Below are 13,075 nucleotides of genomic sequence, written 5' to 3' on the forward strand. Positions count from 1 at the left end.
TATTTCATAAGATAAAAGATATCAGACAAAAAGTGGTGCAAAGCACATACAATGTAAAAAATCCATCATACTGGAGGACTAGCTAGGTTCATAGTGTAAAAGTATAGCACTGTGGCCCATAAAGTTATCATCACAATCTCAAATGGTCACAGGTAGAGTCTCAAGAGAAGCTATATTGTGAGTATAATGTATTACCTAATGAATTTACCTCCAGCTTCAACCACCAAGACAAAGAGATGGAGAAAGAATGTATAAAATATATATATATATATACCTGGACTCAGAATAGGGACCATATGAAACTTGACATGTGAACCACGCGTCCACCCCAACGCGCGTTTCGGCGCTGCCTTCTTCAGGGGGCATGTATCCCCTCCGGCGGTGTGTCATTTTAAATGATAGCCAGCCAATCCGGGATAAGACAAGGACCTAAGATGACGCGTGCAGCGTCACGACCGCCGGGCCTATCCCCGACGCCGGCGTCATGCAAAAGGAGGTGCAGAGATCACGTGGGCCCACATGATCCCGCAGGTCCTGCATGGAGACGCCGACATCACAGAGACGCCCGGACAGCTCGCAGCGCGCACGCGCACAGGTCCGGTCTGCTACATAAGGGGACAAGATGTTTAACTGGACTAGTATATCAACATAGGCAATCATGGCTCTGTCTAAGGCTCAAAGTGTGTATATCATACAACACAATAATTCTTGGGTAACACTGCCATAGTAATATTGTGCGATTCGAAGTGATCAATGCAATCAAGGATGCAGATATAACAATAAGGCAAGCATATACAGTTAACATGGTACATAGAAGATACATAAAAGTGAATCAGGCTCGTAATTAGTCACCATTGACCTCTCAAATATATATAACATTAAAAATATATACCATGACAACTGTATTACTAAATCAAAGAAATAATAATAATAAAAAATGATCATCTCCGAATCACACAACAAGCATGCGATCCCAATAAGGAATGCAAACTGTATGGTCGCATGATTAACACACGGGAACTGCACAAACAGAACCATGGTGACAGATTGACGTCCTGAAAAGCGAATGATAACATCCCACAATTAGTGCATAATATGCACAAAATGTAATACTAATAAATCACAATGAATGATGATATTGTAGCCAACAACTCGGTCCTGCATCCAATAATATGTCATATCCAAGGGAGTGTTTCTTATTGATGAATGAAAGCGGCCACCACCCGAAGGGATAAAAGACGGACCAGATGGAATTATACTGTGAAAAATAAAATCAAGAATTAAAAAATTAAAAACAATACTATCGTATGTTGCAGGTGGAGAAAGATCAAAGAAACGGGACAAAACTAAGATTTTCATTTAATCCATTGGGGCATACCGTCCCCAACCTCCAAATCCATTTGGACTCAAGTTGAGCTAAGCGCTGGCCAAGTTTACCCCCCCGAATACCATATTTAAGTAAGTCAATACCCCTAACCTTTAACAGTGAGCTATCACAATCATGACAGAGTTTGAAGTGACGTGGTATTGTCCTGAGGGTGGAGGTGTCCATGCAGTCGATGGCTGCCGAGATGCCCAATACATGTTCCCTCACTCTGACCTTCAGTTGGCGTGTAGTTAGGCCAACATAGATTAGTCCACAAGGACAAGTCGCATAATAAATAACATAGCGTGAGGTACATGTAATACGGCTCCTGATGTCAAAAATCCTAGTACCAGCCGAATTTGTAAAATTGGTACTTTTTACCATATTAGGGCAGGCTACACATCGACCGCAAGGAAAACTTCCACACTCAGGACCGGAGGCATCAAAAACTGTTGTAGTTCTCAATTCAGTCTGATAATGACTGTGAACTAATCTGTCACGCAAATTTTGGGACCGACGTATAGTGATAGAGGGACGATTTGGAAGGATTTTAGACAGTATGGGATCTACCAATAAAATTGGCCAAGCCTTAGTCAAACAGTCTCTCATACGTCCAAATTGGCTGTGATAGTTAGTTATGAACCTTACTCTGTCATCAACTTTTGGGCATTTCTGCTTATATAGTAGCTCATGTCGGTTGGAATATTTAGCACGATGATAAGCTTTTTTTATCATACGCCTACTGTAACCTCTCTCATAAAACCTTTCCTTCAGATCCTCAGACTTCTCAACAAAATCTCTATCATTGGAGCAGAGTCTACGTAGGCGCAGAAATTGGCCTGTCGGTACGGATTGAATCATATAGGGAGGATGAGAGGATTTGGCGTGAAGTAACATATTTGTAGAAGTTTCCTTCCTATAGATACTAGTCTGCAGAGTATTATCACGATCCCTAGTCAGGGTCACATCCAGAAAATTTACTGTATCCCTATCCCACGTAAATGTAATCCGAATATTCATCGCATTTTTGTTGAGGGAATCTATAAATAGAAGTAGATCCTCTACTGGTCCCTGCCAGATCAGCAGAATGTCATCAATGTACCGCGTCCAAAATGGGACACAGTCCATTGACGACTGCCGATCCGGCAGGGTGAGGTCCCTCTCCCACAGCCCCAGGAAGAGGTTAGCATAGGCTGGCGCAAAAGCTGCACCCATAGCAGTACCCTGGAGCTGTAGGTAGAAGGACCCTTTGAACGTAAAAAAGCTGTGGGTAAGGGCAAACTCTAAGAGTTCCATCACCAACTTAATCATATCACTAGAAAGGTTTGACATATGGAGAAGGAAAGCACAGGCCCTAAGGCCATCTGGATGTTTAATGCTTGTATAGAGAGACTCCACATCCCCCGTCACTAGGATCATTTCTGAGTTCAAGCTCAACCCATCAATTCTTCTCAATAAGTCCCCAGTGTCCAATAGGAATGAAGGTAAGCTCTCTACCAATGGCTGCAGTTTACTATCTATCCAACGGCTAACCTTCTCCAAATAATTACCTGCCCCTGAGATGATGGGGCGGCCAGGAGGTACAGACAAGTTTTTGTGCACTTTCGGCAACATATAGAATGTGGACACCATCGGTTCAGTAACAAGTAATGCCGAAGCCAGCTCCTTGGTGATGACGCCATTGTCTGCGGCCCGATTAATAATCTGAGATAGTTGTAAAGAAAAGGAAGCCAGAGGATTGAATGTTAACCGTTTATAGCAAGTTTTATTATTTAGCTGACCAAAGGCCTCCTTCTCATACATCTCCTTGGGCCACAGTACAATGTTGCCACCCTTGTCAGCCGGCTTCAGCAATACATCGGGGAGATTTTGTAAAAATCGTAGACGTACACGCTCATTTCTGGTAAGATTGTCATTTTGTATATGACATGGAATACGTTCAAACTCCCTTGTTACGACTTGAACAAATAAATCAATATTAGCACAAGTGGACAGTGGGGGAAATTTTTTTGATTTAGTCCTAATTGACGGAGGAATCTTACCTCCTTCTTCACTATTGTGTTCACTGGCAAGTTCCTCCAAAGTTCGTAGTGCTAGTTGCTCTTCTTCTGTTGGAAATAAATTGAATAATTTATCATTAAAATAAAATTTTTTGAGCAACAGAGACCTAGCGAATAGGTGGAGGTCTTTAATGCCAGTGAACACATCAAAATTACTTTTTGGTGAAAAGGACAAACCCTTATATAGTAATTTCAAATCAATATCAGTCAATTCATAACTACTTAGGTTAATTACCTTATTCTGCCCACCGTCCACTTGTCTATACTGTCTACGTCTATAGGGGTGAAAGTTGGTATTGCGTGTCCTTTTCAGGCTGAGTCCCGATCTTTGTGGTAATTGATGAGGACGACATGCCTGAAGATTCACTGAGAGATGACAGTGATGTAATGGAAGTGGAACGTTGTGCAGATGAAGATGGCATAGTAGTCTTCCTCCAATTATATACCATATTGGAGGCAAAATCGCGTTGATCTCTTGACATTTTCGAAGTCTGAATGTCATGAATTTTCTTGACACATATATCAAGATTTTTTTCTACTTTTGCATTAAATTCCAAAAGTTTATCGGATGGGCAGGTAGTTTTGAGCTTGTTTTGTGCTTCATCAATACATACGTCAAGAGCCAAAATAGTTTTAGTATTATTTTCGATCAATAACTGCATGAGTCCTAAAGAGCAGGTGTTACATAGATTCTCCCAATTAGAGATGAAGTCCTTATCATCTACTATAAAAGTGGGGACCACCCGTACTCTTAGCCCTCTCGGAATTAATTTGCCGGTGATGTACCTCTGAAGAAAAGCCCTATTCCACCACAACTTAGTCCGCTTTATAAGTAAGTCCTGTATGGACTGGACTTGATTGTCCCAATCTTGATCATTCTCCACCTGCTGCCCAGCACCACCCATGCCAAACACCTGATCCATTTGGCAGAGCCAGGACTGTTCCTTGGCTCTAAAATCCATCACTGTTGAAAACAAGATAACCGTGCAAAACACGGAAAGAGTAAATATACATACAGTTTCCAACCGGTGCATAATCACAGAAGTATAGGAGTAGAACAATTGACACCTATGGAAAATGATAAGGGAAAATCGCCCAACATGGAGATCAAATCAAAGAAAACAAGCGATCAAAGAGACCCAAAAGTAAATTGGTAAGTATAAAAATTAACTTTTATTAAATATTTCATAAGATAAAAGATATCAGACAAAAAGTGGTGCAAAGCACATACAATGTAAAAAATCCATCATACTGGAGGACTAGCTAGGTTCATAGTGTAAAAGTATAGCACTGTGGCCCATAAAGTTATCATCACAATCTCAAATGGTCACAGGTAGAGTCTCAAGAGAAGCTATATTGTACAGTAGGCGTATGATAAAAAAAGCTTATCATCGGGCTAAATATTCCAACCGACATGAGCTACTATATAAGCAGAAATGCCCAAAAGTTGATGACAGAGTAAGGTTCATAACTAACTATCACAGCCAATTTGGACGTATGAGAGACTGTTTGACTAAGGCTTGGCCAATTTTATTGGTAGATCCCATACTGTCTAAAATCCTTCCAAATCGTCCCTCTATCACTATACGTCGGTCCCAAAATTTGCGTGACAGATTAGTTCACAGTCATTATCAGACTGAATTGAGAACTACAACAATCTTTGATGCCTCCGGTCCTGAGTGTGGAAGTTTTCCTTGCGGTCGATGTGTAGCCTGCCCTAATATGGTAAAAAGTACCAATTTTACAAATTCGGCTGGTACTAGGATTTTTGACATCAGGAGCCGTATTACATGTACCTCACGCTATGTTATTTATTATGCGACTTGTCCTTGTGGACTAATCTATGTTGGCCTAACTACACGCCAACTGAAGGTCAGAGTGAGGGAACATGTATTGGGCATCTCGGCAGCCATCGACTGCATGGACACCTCCACCCTCAGGACAATACCACGTCACTTCAAACTCTGTCATGATTGTGATAGCTCACTGTTAAAGGTTAGGGGTATTGACTTACTTAAATATGGTATTGTTTTTAATTTTTTAATTCTTGATTTTATTTTTCACAGTATAATTCCATCTGGTCCGTCTTTTATCCCTTCGGGTGGTGGCCGCTTTCATTCATCAATAAGAAACACTCCCTTGGATATGACATATTATTGGATGCAGGACCGAGTTGTTGGCTACAATATCATCATTCATTGTGATTTATTAGTATTACATTTTGTGCATATTATGCACTAATTGTGGGATGTTATCATTCGCTTTTCAGGACGTCAATCTGTCACCATGGTTCTGTTTGTGCAGTTCCCGTGTGTTAATCATGCGACCATACAGTTTGCATTCCTTATTGGGATCGCATGCTTGTTGTGTGATTCGGAGATGATCATTTTTTATTATTATTATTTCTTTGATTTAGTAATACAGTTGTCATGGTATATATTTTTAATGTTATATATATTTGAGAGGTCAATGGTGACTAATTACGAGCCTGATTCACTTTTATGTATCTTCTATGTACCATGTTAACTGTATATGCTTGCCTTATTGTTATATCTGCATCCTTGATTGCATTGATCACTTCGAATCGCACAATATTACTATGGCAGTGTTACCCAAGAATTATTGTGTTGTATGATATACACACTTTGAGCCTCAGACAGAGCCATGATTGCCTATGTTGATATACTAGTCCAGTTAAACATCTTGTCCCCTTATGTAGCAGACCGGACCTGTGCGCGTGCGCGCTGCGAGCTGTCCGGGCGTCTCTGTGATGTCGGCGTCTCCATGCAGGACCTGCGGGATCATGTGGGCCCACGTGATCTCTGCACCTCCTTTTGCATGACGCCGGCGTCGGGGATAGGCCCGGCGGTCGTGACGCTGCACGCGTCATCTTAGGTCCTTGTCTTATCCCGGATTGGCTGGCTATCATTTAAAATGACACACCGCCGGAGGGGATACATGCCCCCTGAAGAAGGCAGCGCCGAAACGCGCGTTGGGGTGGACGCGTGGTTCACATGTCAAGTTTCATATGGTCCCTATTCTGAGTCCAGGTATATATATATATATATATTTTATACATTCTTTCTCCATCTCTTTGTCTTGGTGGTTGAAGCTGGAGGTAAATTCATTAGGTAATACATTATACTCACAATATAGCTTCTCTTGAGACTCTACCTGTGACCATTTGAGATTGTGATGATAACTTTATGGGCCACAGTGCTATACTTTTACACTATGAACCTAGCTAGTCCTCCAGTATGATGGATTTTTTACATTGTATGTGCTTTGCACCACTTTTTGTCTGATATCTTTTATCTTATGAAATATTTAATAAAAGTTAATTTTTATACTTACCAATTTACTTTTGGGTCTCTTTGATCGCTTGTTTTCTTTGATTTGATCTCCATGTTGGGCGATTTTCCCTTATCGTTTTCCATAGGTGTCAATTGTTCTACTCCTATACTTCTGTGATTATGCACCGGTTGGAAACTGTATGTATATTTACTCTTTCCGTGTTTTGCACGGTTATCTTATTTTCAACAGTGATGGATTTTAGAGCCAAGGAACAGTCCTGGCTCTGCCAAATGGATCAGGTGTTTGGCATGGGTGGTGCTGGGCAGCAGGTGGAGAATGATCAAGATTGGGACAATCAAGTCCAGTCCATACAGGACTTACTTATAAAGCGGACTAAGTTGTGGTGGAATAGGGCTTTTCTTCAGAGGTACATCACCGGCAAATTAATTCCGAGAGGGCTAAGAGTACGGGTGATCCCCACTTTTATAGTAGATGATAAGGACTTCATCTCTAATTGGGAGAATCTATGTAACACCTGCTCTTTAGGACTCATGCAGTTATTGATCGAAAATAATACTAAAACTATTTTGGCTCTTGACGTATGTATTGATGAAGCACAAAACAAGCTCAAAACTACCTGCCCATCCGATAAACTTTTGGAATTTAATGCAAAAATAGAAAAAATCTTGATATATGTGTCAAGAAAATTCATGACATTCAGACTTCGAAAATGTCAAGAGATCAACGCGATTTTGCCTCCAATATGGTATATAATTGGAGGAAGACTACTATGCCATCTTCATCTGCACAACGTTCCACTTCCATTACATCACTGTCATCTCTCAGTGAATCTTCAGGCATGTCGTCCTCATCAATTACCACAAGATCGGGACTCAGCCTGAAAAGGACACGCAATACCAACTTTCACCCCTATAGACGTAGACAGTATAGACAAGTGGACGGTGGGCAGAATAAGGTAATTAACCTAAGTAGTTATGAATTGACTGATATTGATTTGAAATTACTATATAAGGGTTTGTCCTTTTCACCAAAAAGTAATTTTGATGTGTTCACTGGCATTAAAGACCTCCACCTATTCGCTAGGTCTCTGTTGCTCAAAAAATTTTATTTTAATGATAAATTATTCAATTTATTTCCAACAGAAGAAGAGCAACTAGCACTACGAACTTTGGAGGAACTTGCCAGTGAACACAATAGTGAAGAAGGAGGTAAGATTCCTCCGTCAATTAGGACTAAATCAAAAAAATTTCCCCCACTGTCCACTTGTGCTAATATTGATTTATTTGTTCAAGTCGTAACAAGGGAGTTTGAACGTATTCCATGTCATATACAAAATGACAATCTTACCAGAAATGAGCGTGTACGTCTACGATTTTTACAAAATCTCCCCGATGTATTGCTGAAGCCGGCTGACAAGGGTGGCAACATTGTACTGTGGCCCAAGGAGATGTATGAGAAGGAGGCCTTTGGTCAGCTAAATAATAAAACTTGCTATAAACGGTTAACATTCAATCCTCTGGCTTCCTTTTCTTTACAACTATCTCAGATTATTAATCGGGCCGCAGACAATGGCGTCATCACCAAGGAGCTGGCTTCGGCATTACTTGTTACTGAACCGATGGTGTCCACATTCTATATGTTGCCGAAAGTGCACAAAAACTTGTCTGTACCTCCTGGCCGCCCCATCATCTCAGGGGCAGGTAATTATTTGGAGAAGGTTAGCCGTTGGATAGATAGTAAACTGCAGCCATTGGTAGAGAGCTTACCTTCATTCCTATTGGACACTGGGGACTTATTGAGAAGAATTGATGGGTTGAGCTTGAACTCAGAAATGATCCTAGTGACGGGGGATGTGGAGTCTCTCTATACAAGCATTAAACATCCAGATGGCCTTAGGGCCTGTGCTTTCTTTCTCCATATGTCAAACCTTTCTAGTGATATGATTAAGTTGGTGATGGAACTCTTAGAGTTTGCCCTTACCCACAGCTTTTTTACGTTCAAAGGGTCCTTCTACCTACAGCTCCAGGGTACTGCTATGGGTGCAGCTTTTGCGCCAGCCTATGCTAACCTCTTCCTGGGGCTGTGGGAGAGGGACCTCACCCTGCCGGATCGGCAGTCGTCAATGGACTGTGTCCCATTTTGGACGCGGTACATTGATGACATTCTGCTGATCTGGCAGGGACCAGTAGAGGATCTACTTCTATTTATAGATTCCCTCAACAAAAATGCGATGAATATTCGGATTACATTTACGTGGGATAGGGATACAGTAAATTTTCTGGATGTGACCCTGACTAGGGATCGTGATAATAGTCTGCAGACTAGTATCTATAGGAAGGAAACTTCTACAAATATGTTACTTCACGCCAAATCCTCTCATCCTCCCTATATGATTCAATCCGTACCGACAGGCCAATTTCTGCGCCTACGTAGACTCTGCTCCAATGATAGAGATTTTGTTGAGAAGTCTGAGGATCTGAAGGAAAGGTTTTATGAGAGAGGTTACAGTAGGCGTTTGATAAAAAAAGCTTATCATCGTGCTAAATATTCCAACCGACATGAGCTACTATATAAGCAGAAATGCCCAAAAGTTGATGACAGAGTAAGGTTCATAACTAACTATCACAGCCAATTTGGACGTATGAGAGACTGTTTGACTAAGGCTTGGCCAATTTTATTGGTAGATCCCATACTGTCTAAAATCCTTCCAAATCGTCCCTCTATCACTATACGTCGGTCCCAAAATTTGCGTGACAGATTAGTTCACAGTCATTATCAGACTGAATTGAGAACTACAACAATCTTTGATGCCTCAGGTCCTGAGTGTGGAAGTTTTCCTTGCGGTCGATGTGTAGCCTGCCCTAATATGGTAAAAAGTACCAATTTTACAAATTCGGCTGGTACTAGGATTTTTGACATCAGGAGCCGTATTACATGTACCTCACGCTATGTTATTTATTATGCGACTTGTCCTTGTGGACTAATCTATGTTGGCCTAACTACACGCCAACTGAAGGTCAGAGTGAGGGAACATGTATTGGGCATCTCGGCAGCCATCGACTGCATGGACACCTCCACCCTCAGGACAATACCACGTCACTTCAAACTCTGTCATGATTGTGATAGCTCACTGTTAAAGGTTAGGGGTATTGACTTACTTAAATATGGTATTCGGGGGGGTAAACTTGGCCAGCGCTTAGCTCAACTTGAGTCCAAATGGATTTGGAGGTTGGGGACGGTATGCCCCAATGGATTAAATGAAAATCTTAGTTTTGTCCCGTTTCTTTGATCTTTCTCCACCTGCAACATACGATAGTATTGTTTTTAATTTTTTAATTCTTGATTTTATTTTTCACAGTATAATTCCATCTGGTCCGTCTTTTATCCCTTCGGGTGGTGGCCGCTTTCATTCATCAATAAGAAACACTCCCTTGGATATGACATATTATTGGATGCAGGACCGAGTTGTTGGCTACAATATCATCATTCATTGTGATTTATTAGTATTACATTTTGTGCATATTATGCACTAATTGTGGGATGTTATCATTCGCTTTTCAGGACGTCAATCTGTCACCATGGTTCTGTTTGTGCAGTTCCCGTGTGTTAATCATGCGACCATACAGTTTGCATTCCTTATTGGGATCGCATGCTTGTTGTGTGATTCGGAGATGATCATTTTTTATTATTATTATTTCTTTGATTTAGTAATACAGTTGTCATGGTATATATTTTTAATGTTATATATATTTGAGAGGTCAATGGTGACTAATTACGAGCCTGATTCACTTTTATGTATCTTCTATGTACCATGTTAACTGTATATGCTTGCCTTATTGTTATATCTGCATCCTTGATTGCATTGATCACTTCGAATCGCACAATATTACTATGGCAGTGTTACCCAAGAATTATTGTGTTGTATGATATACACACTTTGAGCCTTAGACAGAGCCATGATTGCCTATGTTGATATACTAGTCCAGTTAAACATCTTGTCCCCTTATGTAGCAGACCGGACCTGTGCGCGTGCGCGCTGCGAGCTGTCCGGGCGTCTCTGTGATGTCGGCGTCTCCATGCAGGACCTGCGGGATCATGTGGGCCCACGTGATCTCTGCACCTCCTTTTGCATGACGCCGGCGTCGGGGATAGGCCCGGCGGTCGTGACGCTGCACGCGTCATCATAGGTCCTTGTCTTATCCCGGATTGGCTGGCTATCATTTAAAATGACACACCGCCGGAGGGGATACATGCCCCCTGAAGAAGGCAGCGCCGAAACGCGCGTTGGGGTGGACGCGTGGTTCACATGTCAAGTTTCATATGGTCCCTATTCTGAGTCCAGGTATATATATATATATATTTTATACATTCTTTCTCCATCTCTTTGTCTTGGTGGTTGAAGCTGGAGGTAAATTCATTAGGTAATACATTATACTCACAATATAGCTTCTCTTGAGACTCTACCTGTGACCATTTGAGATTGTGATGATAACTTTATGGGCCACAGTGCTATACTTTTACACTATGAACCTAGCTAGTCCTCCAGTATGATGGATTTTTTACATTGTATGTGCTTTGCACCACTTTTTGTCTGATATCTTTTATCTTATGAAATATTTAATAAAAGTTAATTTTTATACTTACCAATTTACTTTTGGGTCTCTTTGATCGCTTGTTTTCTTTGATTTGATCTCCATGTTGGGCGATTTTCCCTTATCATTTTCCATAGGTGTCAATTGTTCTACTCCTATACTTCTGTGATTATGCACCGGTTGGAAACTGTATGTATATGGCAATGCAATGCACAGTTGCTGAAGTTGAACCAAAATGAGCTTGTCATCTGGCTTCTGCAACTTTTAACATGAAAAATCCAATGAGGAGAAGAAAAGCAAAGCCAAAGAGTCCATCCCAAAATCCGACAAACAAGCAAAATGAACAAAAAGCATTGAATTCAATTCTTTCTGATTTTAGAAACTGCATTAAAGAAGGGGTGCACCGGTCCTGGAGATACTGCAATACCAGGTCAATGCGTGGAGTGGACAGAGCAAGCTCTTTTTCCATCTCCCTGTTCTAAAAATCCATTTAATATATGGTCCCCAGATAGGGGACGTATCAGATATTAAACTGATAAGAACAGATTTTTTTTTTTTCGAAAGCCCGAATTCGTGTACAAAACCCGAGTGCGCTTAAAAAAGTGACAAGTGCCACAAAAAAAGTGCACGAGGATGCTGGTCTTCTTGAAACCCTCTCCAAAAGGAGAAGGGTCCCCCAAACCATTCCCCGTCCCTCCGAGCCAAAAGGCCACAGCGAGGAACAGGGACAAAAAGCCACCTCCAGCCGAAGCCAGAGGCGACCCAATCTTACCCCCAGCACCTGCCCGAGTTCTCACCCGAGCAAGGCACTGGGAGCCAAAGACTGTGCTCCCCTCCCGGAACAGGGGAGCCAACAACGCTCTCCTCCCAAAAGAGGAGAGCCAGGGGGGTTCAGGGGGGAGCGGAACCTGATGGCCACACACTCCCCCCCTAGACCTGCCAAGAGAGGAACCCGTAAGGGAACCGCATCCCGACAAATTCCTAGTTGGACGTGACACACGTGAATAAGTGGACACACAGTGACAAAGAAATTAAATAAATAGTGAAGGTTTCACAGTATAATACTGCCCGGACCTTCGACCGGGAATTGAAAAATTCCCCATCCTAAGGCCAGAAGGCCCGGAATAAGGGTGTGTGCGAAGAAAGAAAATTTGAAGTGCTTGTGCAAATGTGCCATAAACTCAAGTGGGGTTCCCAATCCCAGTGAGTTAAGGCACCCCAGGGTCACCACTCCTGGGGCACTTCACACTTCGGGCTTTCGATCTTCCCCGGCCCAATGGCGTCGATCCTGGGGGGCCATGCTTTCCACCAGATGACTATATTAGCCACCTGGCGTACTAACAAGCGCCTAAACCCCAGTGTGCATAATGTATCAATCTACTAGGGCGGCCAACATCCAAAACCGCCTTTTCGAAAGATACTACACTTGATCTTAGCCAAAAGGCCGAGAAGCGATAACCAGAATTGGTTTCCGACTACGGTGCCACCCAAGGATTCTGAAAAGTCCATTTGTGGAGATGGCCACCTGGACTCCCGTTAAGAAGACATGCTGTCAACCTCTAGATCCCTCACATGCCTGCACTTTTCGGCTTGCTGCTGCTGCAATCCACGCGTTTTAGATCTGCATAACTCCACCTCTTTTAGCACAGTACCCTCAACCCCCGGCTGTTCCCACCCGCCTCAACACCGTTGGAAGGGAGGAGAACCAATTAAGGCGGGGGGGGGTGGAACGAGCAGCTGTC

At 42.2% G+C, this 13,075-nt stretch overlaps 1 non-coding gene and 1 pseudogene across 1 annotated transcript; both read right to left on the bottom strand.

Annotated features, from left to right (window-relative positions):
* Positions 1 to 11,726: 11,726 nt before the first annotated feature.
* LOC141185866 (U2 spliceosomal RNA) lies at positions 11,727 to 11,908 on the bottom strand. Its single transcript, XR_012260464.1, has one exon. It is a non-coding gene; the product is annotated as a U2 spliceosomal RNA (small nuclear RNA).
* A 789-nt stretch (positions 11,909 to 12,697) lies between these two features.
* LOC141186235 (U2 spliceosomal RNA) lies at positions 12,698 to 12,789 on the bottom strand (annotated as a pseudogene).
* Positions 12,790 to 13,075: the final 286 nt, after the last annotated feature.

This window comes from Phyllobates terribilis, unplaced genomic scaffold, assembly GCF_046119375.1.
Source record: "Phyllobates terribilis strain yellow unplaced genomic scaffold, ASM4611937v1 Scaffold_40__1_contigs__length_11209783, whole genome shotgun sequence".
NCBI lineage: Eukaryota > Metazoa > Chordata > Amphibia > Anura > Dendrobatidae > Phyllobates > Phyllobates terribilis.